We start from the raw sequence: 15716 nt of genomic DNA, 5'->3' as shown, positions 1-15716 counted from the left end.
ACAAGCTGAAACATCAAGACTGGGACAAGAAATATCTCAAGACTGATTTTTCTAAGGTTTTATGGACTGATGAAATGAGAGTGAGTCTTGATGGGCCAGATGGATGGGCCCGTGGCTGGATTGGTAAAGGACAAAGAGCTCCAGTCCGACTCAGACGCCAGCAAGGTGGAGGTGGAGTACTGGTTTGGGCTGGTATCATCAAAGATGAGCTTGTGGGGCCTTTTCGGGTTGAGGATGGAGTCAAGCTCAACTCCCAGTCCTACTGCCAGTTTCTGGAAGACACTTTCTTCAACCAGTGGTACAGGAAGAAGTCTGTATCCTTCAAGAAAAACATGATTTTCATGCAGGACAATGCTCCATCACACGCGTCCAAGTACTCCACAGCGTGGCTGGCAAGAAAGGGTATAAAAGAAGAAAAACTAATGACATGGCCTCCTTGTTCACCAGATCTGAACCCCATTGAGAACCTGTGGTCCATCATAAAATGTGAGATTTACAAGGAGGGAAACCAGTACACCTCTCTGAACAGTGTCTGGGAGGCTGTGGTTGCTGCTGCACGCAATGTTGATGGTGAACGGATCAAAACACTGACAGAATCCATGGATGGCAGCCTTTTGAGTGTCCTTGCAAAGAAAGGTGGCTATATTGGTCACGGATTTGTTTTTGTTTTGTTTTTGAATGTCAGAAATGTACATTTGTGAATGTTGAGATGTTATATTGGTTTCACTGGTAAAAATAAATAATTGAAATGGGTATATATTTGTTTTTTGTTAAGTTGCCTAACAATTATGCACAGTAATAATCACCTGCGCACAGATATCCCCCTAAAATATCTAAAACTAAAAACAAACTAAAAACTACTTTCAAAAATATTCGACTTTGATATTTTTTTGGGTTCATTGAGAACATGGTTGTTGTTCAATAATAAAGTTATTCCTCAAAAATACAACTTACCTAATAATTCTGCACTCCCTGTATATATTTGAGCAACATTAATGTATATGTGGATGAAATATATGTGACATCAGCACCATGTAAACAAATTCAGATTTACCTTCAAAAACGAGGAAGGAGCAAAGAAATCTATATATATATATAAAATCATATGTATGTATGTATGTGGGTGTGTATGTATGTATGTGCCGCGATTACTCGAAAACACCTTGACCGATTTGAACAAAACTTGGTATGCAGATCCCTTACTCCCTGGGATGATATGTTCTGGGGGTCTCGCATCCCCCCTGCACACCTGGGCGGAGCTACAAGCAGCTAATCAGATATCCCCCATTCATGTCAATGGAAAAAGTGGAAAAGGCTGCCATTCTCACAGTAATCAAGCCAGAGTCCCCACACTTGGCACAGTTGGTCACTTGGTGACAGGGGTTACACATCCAGGAAAAGTGGGTGGAGCATAAAACAGCTAATAAGATTTCAGCCATTCATTTTTAATGGGAAAATGTAAACTGCAGTCATTCTTAGACTGTTAATTGCAGGGTTCTCAAACTTGGCACACTTGGTCACTGGGTGAATGAGATTAAGATTCAGGAAGGTGGGTGGAGCCTACAACAGCCAATTAAATTTCATCTATTGATTTTTAAGGGGAATATTTAAACTGCTGCCATTCTTACACTGTTAATCCCAGAGGCTTCAAACTTGCTACAGTTGGTCATTGGGTGACTGGGGTCCAAATTAACTTAGGCCCACTTCACACTGCACGTGTTCCCATCAGCGTTTCGGGAACATGTGCAGGAGGCCGACACGCACGACATCAGACAGTGCTTAGAAAGCACTGTCTGATGTTCACACTGCATGCGTTCCGGACCAGTGCGGTCCGGGAACACATGCTGCACGAATTTTTTGCAGAAATGCATAGCTGAACCATTCACTGGGGTGAATGGGATCGGCCACGCAACGCATAGAAACGCGGATGGCGTTTATTCGTATGCATTGCGTTCTGAACGCACGGCCATCCACGTTTCATAATGTGAACGTGGCTTAAAGGGGCGAAGCCACAAACAGTCAATCAGATTTCCTTGGTGCATGAACTGCTTCCATTCACACATTTTTGATGCCAGGAACCTGAAAGCTCACAAACTTGGTCATTGAGTGACTGTGCGTCAAGGTTACGAAAAATGGACGGAGCCAAAAATAAATTTCACTAGGAAAATATAAACTGCAGCCATTCTTACACTGTCAATGGCAGGGTTGTCAAACTTTGCACAGTTGGTCACTGGGTGACTGGAATTAATATTCAGGAAAACGGGTGGTGCCTACAACAGCCAATCAAAATTCACCTGTTGGTTTTCAAGGGGAATATTTAAATTGCTGCCATTCTTACACTGTTAATAGCAGGTGCCTCAAACCTGGTACAGTTAGTCACTGATTGACTGGGGTTCAGATTCAGAAAGGGTACGGAGCCACAAACAGCCAATTAGATTTGTTTAATTTCAATGGGTAGATACAAATTATTGATACCAAGGACCCCAAAGCTCATAAACTTGGTAATTGAGTAACTGTATGTCAAGGTTAGAAAAAGTGGGCAGCACCAACAACTGATTTTTTTTACATGGGAAAATATAAACTGCAGCTATTCTTACTGTTAATCGCAGGGTTCCCAAACATGGCACAGTTGGTCACTGGGTGACTGGGATTGATTGATTGATTTGCAAGGGGAACATTTACATTGCTGCCCTTCATACACTCTTAATGGCAGAGGCCTCACATCTGGTACAGTCAGTCACTGGAAGACTGGGGTTTAAATTCTGGAAAGGGGTGGGCCACAAACAGCCAATCAGATTTGTTTAATTTCAGTGGGAAATTGCAACTTATTGATGGCAAGGACCCCAAAGCTCATAAACATGATCATTGAGTGACTGTATGTCAAGGTTAGAAATAGTGGACAGAACCAAAAACAACTAACTTTTTACATGGGAAAATATAAACTGCAGCCATTCTTACTCTTTTAATGGCAGGGTTCTTAAACCTGACACAGATGGTCACTGTGTGACTGGGATTGATATTAAAAAATGTTGGTTGAGCCTACAACAGCCAATCAAAATTCATCTATTGATTTTCAAGGGGAATATTTACATTGCTACCATTCTTACACTGTTAATGGTAGAGGCCTCAAACCTAAAACAGTCATTGTTGACTGGGGTCCAAATTCACTAAAGGGTGTGGAGCCTAAACAGCCAATCAGATTTGCTAGATTGATTGTAGCCATTATGTTATTGGCAGGGTTCTCAAACTTGACACAGATGATGGTCACTGGATGACTGGGATTAATACTCAGGAAAATGGGTGGAGCCTACAACAGCCAATCAAAACTCACCTATTGATTTTCAAGGGGCATATTTACATTGCTGCCCTTCTTACACTCTTAAGCTGGCCATACACTGGCCCGATTTCCCGCCGATCGACAGCAGATTCGATCACTGGGATCGAATCTGCTGTCAAATAGTTCGCGCTAAACGCACCCGACCGATTGATCTCCTCCTGATATCAATCGGTCCCTCGATCGCGACGTGCGGGAAATTACCTTCGATCGCCTGCGGGTAGGGAGCGCGTCGCTTGCGGTGTACGATTTGGGGCATTTCGACGCAGGTATACATTACCTCAGGCTGGCTCCCGGGCATCCCACGTCCGTCACTGCTCCCGTCTTGGCACCTCCGGCATCCTCGTATACCAGCGCCCTCTATTTGTACTTCCGCTGTCGCTGGCGTGACAGCGGAAGTACAAATAGAGGGCGCTCTATTTGTACTTCCGCTGTCACTGGTGTGATAGCGTAAGTTATATGCGGATGCCGGAGGTGCAACATGACGGGGACATCACGCCCGGGAGCCAGCCTCAGGTAATGTATGCCGGGGGGGGGGGGGGGGGGTTGGGGGGCGGGGGGAGCGGCGGCAGCAGCAGCTCAGCAGATTGTGAATCGGTTTCAGGCTGAAATCGATTCACAATCTGTTTGCAGTAAAGGCAGCCATACGATCCCTATCTGATCAGATTCGATCAGAGAGGGATCTGTCTGCTGGTCGGTCTGATGGCAAATCAACCAGTGTATGGCTACCTAAAATGGCAGAGGCCTCAAATCTGGTACAGTCGGTCACTGGGAGACTGGAGATTAAATTCTGAAAAGGGGGCGTGCCACAAACAGCCAAAAAGATTTGTTTAATTGCAATGAGAAATTGCAACTTATTGATGCCAAGAACCGCAAAGCTCATAAACTTGTTCATTGAGTGACTGTATGTCAAGGTTAGAGACAGTGGGCGGAGCCAAAAACAACTAACTTTTTACATGGGAAAATATAAACTGCAGCCATTCTTACTCTGTTAATGGCAGGGTTCTCAAACTTGACACAGTTGGTCAATGGGTGACTGGGATTAATATTCAAAAAAGTGGGTGGAGCCTACAACAGCCAATCAAAATTCACCTATTGATTTTCAAGGGGAATATTGAAACTGCTGCCATTCCTACACTGTTAATGGCAGAGGCCTCAAACCTGCTAGTCTGTCATTAAAAGACTGGGGTTCAAATTCACTAAAGGGGCTGAGCCACAAACAGCCAATCAGATTTCTTTGCTGGATAAAATGCTTCCATTCACACCATTTTGATGCCAGGAACCCGAAAGCTCAAAATTTGGTCATTGTATGTCAAGATTACAAAAAGTGGGTGGGGTCAAAAACCGAATTCCCTGAAAAAAATTTAAACTGCAGCCCTTCTTCACTGTTAATGGCAGGGTTCTCAAACTTAGCATAGCTGGTTACTGGGTGACTAGGATTAATATTCAGAAAAGTGGCTTGAGCCTAAAAAAGCTAATTAAAAGGGCACTACAGCGAAAAATTTTAAGGCTGGTGCACACCAAAACCCGCTAGCAGATCCGCAAAATGCTAGCAGATTTTGAAACGCTTTTTCTTCTTTTTCTGCAGCGTTTCAGCTAGCATTTTGCGGTTTTGTGAAGCGTTTTTGGTGTAGTAGATTTCATGTATTGTCACAGTAAAGCTGTTACTGAACTGCCGTTTTTCAGAGCGGTTTGCGGTTTTCCTATACTTTACATTGGAGGCAGAAACGACGCCGCAATCCAAAAAATGCCTCAGCCCGGGAGTATGCGTTTCTGCAAAACGCCTCCCGCTCTGGTGTGAACCACCCCATTGAGATACATTAACCAAGCGTACCCGCAGTCGCAAGCGGCTGCAAAAACACTGAAAAACCCGCTCGGTGTGCACCCTGTAATGATCCGCTCAGCTGTCTGCACAGGCAGACAGCTGTTTGACCATTCTTTAGGTCTGAGTGTTGCAGGTCTCTGGAAAATAGACCTGTCTTCGCTTTGCAGTTTTCAGAGTTGCTCTGCTGGTGAGGAATTTGCATATACTTGTCATGCAAATTGGTTAGCTGCCTCCTTTGATGGCTTGCAGTATAAATCCCTTTTGCTCCCAGAATTCCTTGCTAGTCATGATGGTTTGTTCCTGCTCAACTCTCCTGGAGTGTCAGCTTGCTATTGTTTGCTAAAGATTATCTTAGAGTATTCCTGGGGACTGCACTAGGCATCCCTTCTAGTGCAGTCAGGTTGTGTTATCTGTATTGCCTTGTTCTGTCTCTCTGGCTCGATTGTCTTGTCGCCAGCGGCGGTTCACAGGAAATTTTTCTGTCTGTCTGGGAGTGTAGGCCAGAGCTGCGGTTGCTACTGGCTGCTCCATCTGTCTGGATTGCATTAGCCCTAGTGGTAGTGGCAGTGCTTCCTTCTGTATTCTGCCTTAGGGGTGCTAACCAGAGCAGCGGTTGCTACTGGTAGCCCCATCTGTGTGTCTGTCTGGATCGCATCCGCTCTAGCGGTAGAAGTGGTGGTTCCTTCTGTGTTCTGCCTTAGGGGTGTTACCCAGAGCAGCGGTTGCTACTGGTAAGCCCCATCTGTCTGTCGTGTCTGGTACGAACGCTTGCTGTAGGCTCAGCGAGGCAACCGTTTAGCAAGCGTTCGCGTTCTCTATTTCATGTTTGTGTTTCATTGGTTAGTTAGGGTGGCACGCTTATCACTGGGCACCTAACGCGCGGTGATCGTGCTTAAACACGTTCGCTGCTGCAAATGAGTGCGGTGTTCGCGTTTAGCTAGCATTTGTTATTTTCCTTGATGTTCTGATTGTTGTTGCTTGCGTTGCCTTTCTTGCTACCCTCGTGCTCTGTCCTGTTCGGTCTTGTGTCACTGTTGGCAATCGCCAGTCTTGCGATTGCATTCCCACTTCGTTTCCAATGTTGTATGTTCACCGTCGCTGGGTGGCGACTAGATTGGTGGACACACATACATTCTGTCTCTGTGATCTTTCTTTAAGGCTCATACACACGGGGTACGTCCGTCGCCGCAACCACGTGGCACGCGCGTGTTGTGGCGACAGGTCGCCCATGTATATGATGCGCGTGCCCCGAACCGTCGCCCGTCGGAGCTGTCGCCAGGCGATTGACATGTTCAATCGCTGGCTACAGCTGTCGCCGCAACTTTGCCGGAACTGTCGCTAGTCCCGTGTGTGTATGCGGGCTAGCGACAGGAGACCTACGCGAGTGAATGGAGCATCCGGCCAGGGGATGCTCCATTCACAAACAGCTTCCGCCACGTCTCTGCCTTTCTGGTGAGACGTGTGGATAGCTGTCGCCGGCAGGGAGCTGTCGCTCTCTGGTCGTGTGCGCGCATGCAACGGAGGACAATTGTTCCCCTTGTGTATGTAGCTTTACACTTGTGCTCAGTCTAGTTCGTTCTTGTGTCACTTTTGGAAATCGCCACTCTTGCTATTGCATTCTCACTTCGGTTCCGTTGTTGTGTGTTCACCGTCGCTGGGTGGCGACTAGATTGGTGGACACACACATACATTCTGTCTCTGGGTTCTCTCTCTTTAAGGGCTATCTTGCCCTGCATTGTTTCAACTCGTACAATTCCCATCTGGCATCTGTGGCCGTGCAGAGGCTGTGTTCATCTGCACTCCACAGCTCCATCTGCCGGTGGGAATCTCCCTCTACAGGTGCATTGCACCAAATCTGGGTTCTATCATTTAATACGCTTGTGGAGGACTTCCGCAGTGTCAGCACACATCTTGTGCGCTGACCTCGGAGATAATTCCACAATCGTTACACACCAGCCCTAAAATATGTGCAAACATATACAAATAGGAAGTACATTTCTTCCAGAATAAAATAAGTCATAAATTACTTTTCTCCTATAATGCTGTCACTTACAGTAGGTAGTAGAAATCTGACAGAAGTGACAGGTTTTGGAATATTCCATCTCTTCATAGGGGATTCTCAGCAAGGCTTTTATTCTTTATAAAGATATTCCCTAAAAAGGATTAAACAATAATGCTGGCCAGCTTCCCTGCTCGCTACACAGTTTTTTTGGCAGTTGGACAGAGCAACTGCCCTTCACTAAGTGCTTTTGAAAATAAATATATCCCTGAGAATCCCCTATAAAGAGATGGACTAGTCCAAAGCCTGTCACTTGTGTCAGATTTCTACAACCTACTGTAAGTGACAGCAACATAGGAGAAAAGTAATTTATGGCTCATTTTACTCTGGAAAAAATGTACTTCTTATTTTTATATGTTTGCACACATTTTAAAGGTTACAGTTTTTCGCTGTAGTGCCCCTTTAAAATTCACCTGCTGTTTTTCAAGGGGGATATTGAAATTGCTGACATTCTTGCACTGTTAATGGCACAAGCCTCAAACCTGCTACAGTTGGTCATTGGATCACTGGGGTTCAAAATCAGAAAAGGGGGCGGAGCCACAGCCAATCAGATTTGTTTCATTTCACTGGAAAAAGACAAATTATTGATGTCAAGGACCCCAAAGCTCACGAAATTGGTCATTGAGTGACTGTGTGTCCAGGCTACAAAAAGTGGATGGAGCCAAAAACAAATTTTACTGGAAAAATATAAACTGCAGCCATTTTTACACTGTTAATGGCAGCTTTCTCAAACTTTGCCCAGATGATCACTGGGTGACTGATTAATATTTAGGGAAGTAGGTGGATCCTATAATAGCCAATCAAAATGCATTTGTTGATTTTCAAGGGGAATATTTAAATTGCTGCCATTTTTATACTGGTAATAGCAGATGTCTCAAACCTGCTAAAGTTGGTCATTGGTTGACTGGGGTTCAAATGCTGGAGAGGGGCAGAGCCACAAACAGCCAATCTGATTTGTTTGATTTCTATGGGAATATACAAATTATTGATGCCAAAGACCCTAAAGCTCACAAACTTGGTCATTGAACAATTATGTGTTAGGGTTAGGAGAAGTGGGTGGAGCCAACACCAGCCAAATACAGTGGCTTGCAAAAGTATTCGGCCCCCTTGAAGGTTTCTGCATTTTGTCACATTACTGCCACAAACATGAATCGCTTTTATTGTAATTCCACTTGAAAGACCAATACAAAGTGGTGTACACGTGAGAAGTGGAACGAAAATCATACATGATTCCAAACATTTTTTTACAAATAATTAACTGCAAAGTGGGGTGTGCATAATTATTCAACCCCCTGAGTCAATACTTTGTAGAACCACCTTTTGCTGCAATTACAGCTGCCAGTCTTTTAGGGTATGTCTCTACCAGCTTTGCACATCTAGAGACTGAAATCCTTGCCCATTCTTCTTTGCAAAACAGCTCCAGCTCAGTCAGATTAGATGGACAGCGATTGTGAACAGCAGTTTTCAGATCTTGCCACAGATTCTCGATTGGATTTAGATCTGGACTTTGACTGGGCCATTCTAACACAGGTATATGTTTTGTTTTAAACCATTCCATTGTTGCCCTGGCTTTATGTTTAGGGTCATTGTCCTGCTGGAAGGTGAACCTCCGCCCCAGTCTCAAGTCTTTTGCAGTCTCCAATAGGTTTTCTTCCAAGATTGCCCTGTATTTGGCTCCATCCATCTTCCCATCAACTCTGACCAGTTTCCCTGTCCCTGCTGAAGAGAAGCACCCCCAGAGCATGATGCTGCCACCACCATATTTGACAGTGGGGATGGTGTGTTCAGAGTGATGTGCAGTGTTAGTTTTCTGCCACACATAGCGTTTTGCATTTTGGCCAAAAAGTTCCATTTTGGTCTCATCTGACCAGAGCACCTTCTTCCACATGTTTGCTGTGTCCCCCACATAGCTTGTGGCAAACTGCTAACGGGACTTCTTATGCTTTTCTGTTAGCAATGGCTTTCTTCTTGCCACTCTTCCATAAAGGCCAACTTTGTGCAGTGCATGACTAATAGTTGTCCTATGGACAGAGTCTCCCACCTGAGCTGTAGATCTCTGCAGCTCGTCCAGAGTCCCCATGGGCCTCTTGACTGCATTTCTGATCAACGCCTGTGAGTTTAGGTGGACAACTTTGTCTTGGTAGGTGTAAAGTTGTGCCATACTCCATCTATTTGTGAACGATCGCTCCGTGGGATGTTCAAGGCTTTGGAAATCTTTTTGTAGCCTAAGCGTCCTTTAAATTTCTCAATAACTTTATCCCTGACCTGTCTGGTGTGTTCTTTGGACTTCATGGTGTTTTTGTTCCCAATATTCTCTTAGACAACCTTTGAGGCACTCACAGATCAGCTGTATTTGTACTGACATGAGATTACACATAGGTGCACTCTATTTAGTCATTAGCACTCATCAGGCAATGTCTAAAGGCAACTGACTGCACTCAGATCAAAGGGGGCTGAATAATTACGCACACCCCACTTTGCAGTTATTGATTTGTAAAAAATGTTTGGAATTATGTATGTTTTTTGTTCCACTTCTCACGTGTACACCACTTTGTATTGGTCTTTCACGTAGAATTCCAATAAAATTGATTCATGTTTGTGGCAGTAATGTGACAAAATGTGGAAAACTTCAAGGGGGCCGAATACTTTTGCAAGCCACTGTACATACCCGGGCAACTCCGAGTCATTAGCTAGTAATTAAATATAAGTAAACAGTAAACTCACAAAAAATACATGTTCAAATCTAATCAAGCTGCTTACTTGGATGGGAAGGCCTATAACCGGCACTCATCAAGTCTAACATCAAACTCATATTCACACAACTGTGGATTAAACCTTCACCTCAATTGACTTGCATCAGTGTAGTGCTTTTGGGATCGCCAGCGATCGCTGACGCTGATGATCCCAAAGGGCAGCTAAATCAATGCGCTCCAGTGGGTTCCAGGCCTAAGTAGCTTGCACAGGCGGGGTGCTGGCTACCTATTGCATTGTTGTGGATGTCCATAATGTGGAGAGGAAGGTTAGGCCGATAGTATTTCCCTCTGCAGCTACACCTACCCGATAAATGAACACCTATGGGAGAGGTGTGGCTATGATGGGTAATACCAGTAGGCCCTGCTCTCCTCAGTAACATGAGCCATGTCAGTTTAATGACTGACTGCTGGGGCTCCCTTTGCTCCTGGTCCCCTGACCTCCCCCTTAACTCCTATGTGCTCCCCGGGGCCCCTGCAGCATTGGTATCTCACCTGTCCCATCGGCCAGCGTGCGGTTACCATCATTCGTACTCCCCATCTTCTTCCGATGCCTGTCTCTTGTGGCCTGCACATGTCATTACGTTTACACATAATACCCCCCTTCCTGATGCCTAACCCTAAGAGCTCCCTTCCTGACGCCTAACCCTAAAACCCCCCTTCCTGAAGCCTAACCCTAAGACCCCTCTTCCTGAAGCCTAACCCTAAGACCTCCCTTCCTGACGCCTAACCCTAAGACCCCTCTTCCTGATGCTTAACCCTAAGACCTCCCTTCCTGATGCCTAACCTTAAGACCCCCCTTCCTGATGCTTAACCCTAAGACCTCCCTTCCTGAAGCCTAACCTTAAGACCTCCCTTCCTCACACCTAAACCTTAAACCCCGTTCCTCACACCTACCTTAACCACTTGAGGACCGTGGGCTTTACCCCCCTTAAGGACCGGCCACTTTTTTTCCATTCAGACCACTGCAGCTTTCACGGTTTATTGCTCGCTCATACAACCTACCACCTAAATGAATTTTGGCTCCTTTTCTTGTCACTAATAAAGCTTTCTTTTGGTGCTATTTGATGGCTGCTGCGATTTTTACTTTTTATTATATTCATCAAAAAAGACATGAATTTTGGCAAAAAAATGATTTTTTTTAACTTTCTGTGCTGACATTTTTCAAATAAAGTAAAATTTCTGTATACATGCAGCGCGAAAAATGTGGACAAACATGTTTTTGATAAAAAAAACCCCATTCAGTGTATATTTATTGGTTTGGGTAAAAGTTATAGCGTTTACAAACTATGGTGCAAAAAGTGAATTTTCCCATTTTCAAGCATCTATGACTTTTCTGACCCCCTGTCATGTTTCATGAGGGGCTAGAATTCCAGGATAGTATAAATACCCCCCCAAATGACCCCATTTTGGAAAGAAGACATCCCAAAGTATTCACTGAGAGGCATAGTGAGTTCATAGAAGATATTATTTTTTGTCACAAGTAAGCGGAAAATGACACTTTGTGACAAAAAAAAAAAAAGTTTCCATTTCTTCTAACTTGCGACAAAAAAAAAAAAAAATCTGCCACGGACTCACCATGCCCCTCTCTGAATACCTTGAAGTGTCTACTTTCCAAAATGGGGTCATTTGTGGGGTGTGTTTACTGTCCTGGCATTTTGGGGGGTGCCTAATTGTAAGCACCCCTGTAAAGCCTAAAGGTGCTCATTGGACTTTGGACCCCTTAGCACAGTTAGGCTGCAAAAAAGTGCCACACATGTGGTATTGCCGTACTCAGGAGAAGTAGTACAATGTGTTTTGAGGTGTATTTTTACACATACCCATGCTGGGTGGGAGAAATATCTCTGTAAAGGACAATTTTTTGATTTTTTTTTTACACACAATTGTCCATTTACAGAGAGATTTCTCCCACCCAGCATGGGTATGTGTAAAAATACACCCCAAAACACATTGTACTACTTCTCCCGAGTACGGCGATACCACATGTGTGGCACTTTTTTGCACCCTAACTGTGCTAAGGGGCCCAAAGTCCAATGAGTACCTTTAGGATTTCACAGGTCATTTTGCGGAATTTGATTTCCAGACTACTCCTCACGGTTTAGGGCCCCTAAAATGCCAGGGCAGTATAGGAACCCCACAAATGACCCCATTTTAGAAAGAAGACACCCCAAGGTATTCCGTTAGGAGTATGGTGAGTTCATAGAAGATTTTATTTTTTGTCACAAGTTAGCGGAAATTGATTTGGTATTGTTTTTTTTCACAAAGTGTCACTTTCCGCTAACTTGTGACAAAAAATAAAATCTTCTATGAACTCACCATAGTCCTAACAGAATACCTTGGGGTGTCTTCTTTCTAAAATGGGGTCATTTGTGGGTTTCCTATACTGCCCTGGCATTTTAGGGGCCCTAAACCATGAGGAGTAGTCTGGAAATCAAATGCCGCAAAATGACCTGTGAAATCCTAAAGGTACTCACTGGACTTTGGGCCCCTTAGCCAGTGGTGCTCAGCAGAGCTCGAATATTCGAGTAGCTCGAATATTCGAGCTCTTTTTCAGCTATCCGAGCTCGGTATTCGAGCTCCGAATAGCTGGAGCTATTCGAATGGGCTATTCGAGTGAACTCGAATAGCCCATTCACTATTCGCGCTATTCGAGGTAACAGCGCTATTCGAGCTCGAATACCGAGCTCGAATAGCGTCATAGCCCAGATTGATGTCCTTAGAGCCAATCAGAGGGCTCCCAGGCCCTCTGACGGCAGCCAATCACTGAGGGGGACCCTGGCCAGCCCCTACCCTATAAATAGCGGCCGCCATGTTCTGTTTCTCCGTCCTTGCCCGACTTTGCACAGAGAGAGATCTGCTCCTTTGTGCGTTGGCTTAGCAAGAGCTTTATTGTGGTCATTTACCTAGCGTTTTTGCTCACATACACCTCCTATATACACCTATATTGTTGTTAGTTAGATAGACATTGTATTTTAGTTAGTAGCTTTTGTGTTACATAGAGAGAGACTCAGACAGCTGCTGCAGGCTTACAGCTTTAGGCCTCAGGGCCTTGCCTGTGTGGGCAGCTGTTCTCTCCTGTCCTCTGTTTATTTCTCATCTATACCAGTATTTCTGCTGTCCTTTGGTACTGATTGATTGTATTTTGTATTGTAGTTATATACTGTAACTGTACTAGGACACTCACTCAGTCACTGTTCATAGGCTACTAGCTCCTGCGTGTGCGTGCACTCACTGTCTGTGTACTGTACACACACTCTATTTCCTTCTGAATAGTTATATACTGTAACTGTACTAGGACACTCACTGACTGTCACTGTTCATAGGCTAGCTCCTGCGTGTGCGTGCACTCACTGTCTGTGTACTGTAGTGTACACACACTCTATTTCCTTCTGAATAGTTATATACTGTAACTGTACTAGGACACTCACTTACTGACACTGTTCATAGGCTACTAGCTCCTGCGTGTGCGTGCACTCACTGTCTGTGTACTGTAGTGTACACACACTCTATTTCCTTCTGAATAGTTATATACTGTAACTGTACTAGGACACTCACTGTCACTGTTCATAGGCTACTAGCTCCAGCGTGTGCGTGCACTCACTGTCTGTGTACTGTAGTGTACACACACTCTATTTCCTTCTGAATAGTTATATACTGTAACTGTACTAGGACACTCACTGTCACTGTTCATAGGCTACTAGCTCCTGCGTGTGCGTGCACTCACTGTCTGTGTAGTGTACACACACTCTATTTCCCTCTGAATAGTTATATACTGTAACTGTACTAGGACACTCACTGTCACTGTTCATAGGCTACTATCTCCTGCGTGTGCGTGCACTCACTGTCTGTGTACTTTACACACACTCTATTTCCTTCTGAATAGTTATATACTGTAACTGTACTAGGACACTCACTGTCACTGTTCATAGGCTACTAGCTCCTGCGTGTGCGTGCACTCACTGTCTGTGTACTGTACACACACTCTATTTCCTTCTGATTACTGATTGATTATTGTAATTTCTGGTTGTACTTACTGTTACTACTTACTGTACTAGTAGGGACACTCAGTCACTGTTCATAGGCTAGCTCCTGCGTGTGCGTGCACTCACTCACTGTCTGTGTACACACACTCTATTTCCTTGTGATTATTACTACTGATTATTGTAACTTCTAGTTGTACTTACTGACTCTGTTACTACTTACTTACTGTACTAGACACTCACTCAGTCACCTCGCCCACCAACCCACTCCATTAAAGTAACCCACTTTTCACCCGCCCTTTTAAAAAACTTTTGTGTTTACGCCCAAAACATCCAAGATGTCTGGAAGTGGCAGCCAGCGCGGTCTGGGCAAGGGGAAGGGCAGCAAGGGAATCAGGAGGAGAGGTAGCAGCATTGTGGCAAGCCGCGGACGCGGCCGCGCCACCATGCACAGTTCCGCAGCAGCAGCGTCAGTGGCTAACATTCCTCCTATAGCCACTGGCCGTGGACGCCTTGGGCTCCGCCCAGCAGGTGCATCTGCAACTCACGCTGCAGAGACACAGCAGCAGCAGCGTGTAGCACCTGCTCCGATTTTCCTCCAGCCGGGTCGGAAACGTCCCATTGAGGAAAAGGATGCAGACACTGTGGTGCAACTGATGACGGAGGATGAGCAGCCCGCCATCAGCTCTGCATCCGAGGCCTCCACCCTCACCACCACCACCACCACCCATGTTCGCAGCAGCCGCCCAGCAGGGCCTGGGGAGGAGGCCAGTTCACTGTCATTCGCCGACCTGTCACTCAGCACTCTTTTGACCCCAGGCATGATGAGTCAATTGTCTGCTGTTGTTGGCGATTTGGAGGAGGAGATGCTGATGAGCACTTTGGGGGATGAGGGATTGGACAGCAAGACTGTGGCGACAGTCAAGCAGCCCATCCATGCATCAGGAGAGGAGTTTGGGGGGTCATCATCCCAGCAGGACATGTTTCAGGAGGGGGAGGATGATGATGACACGGTGACAGACAGAGACTGGGTGCCACCAGCTCCAGGGGATGTCGTCATCAGCAGCTCTGAGGAGGAGGAGGAGGATGCGCTTGTGGGCCTTGCAAGGAGGCGCATCATTGCAAGCATTGGCAGCAGTAGGCAGGTCCCCCAGCCTGCTGGTGTCTCAGGCTCAGCAGCAGCAGCAGCAGCATCTGCCAGTACCACCACCAGCTGCACCCAAGCCCCCCTCCCCCAACCACCACAGGGAGACAGGCAGCAGCGGTTCCATGCCGTAGGGGGTTGTTTTTGTCACCAATCTGGCGCTTTTTCACCATGCCCACAGTGTACAGCAAGTACGCCACTTGCAACCACTGTCAGCGGAAGTTGAGCAGAGGTGCAGACCCCTTAAAGTTCAGGACCAGCTCGCTCATCAACCACCTTGCTGCGAAACATTTCCACCAGCATGAGGAGTTCCAGAGGCTGAAGGCATCTGGTGCTGGCAGTGGCACCACACCCATCACTGCACAGCCTCAGCAGCAGCAGCAGCAACAGCAGCCACCCGCCCTCCTGCTCCTCCAGCAGCACCAGCAGGAGTGCGGAAACGCACTGCTCCTCCCCCCTCTGCAACTCCTGCCGCCGACACTGAGGCCTGTTCTGGCAGCCAGTCCTCAGTGGCCTCCTCTGCTGTGTCTGCTGATTCCCGTGCCAGCAAAAGGCCACGCCAGAGCCTTTTGAGCGAGTCCTTCCAGGGGGTGGTTAGGGCTCTGCCTCCCAGCAGCCGTCGCG

This window comes from Hyperolius riggenbachi, chromosome 3 (genome assembly GCF_040937935.1).
Source record: "Hyperolius riggenbachi isolate aHypRig1 chromosome 3, aHypRig1.pri, whole genome shotgun sequence".
NCBI lineage: Eukaryota > Metazoa > Chordata > Amphibia > Anura > Hyperoliidae > Hyperolius > Hyperolius riggenbachi.
Note: the sequence above shows the minus strand (reverse complement) of the source record.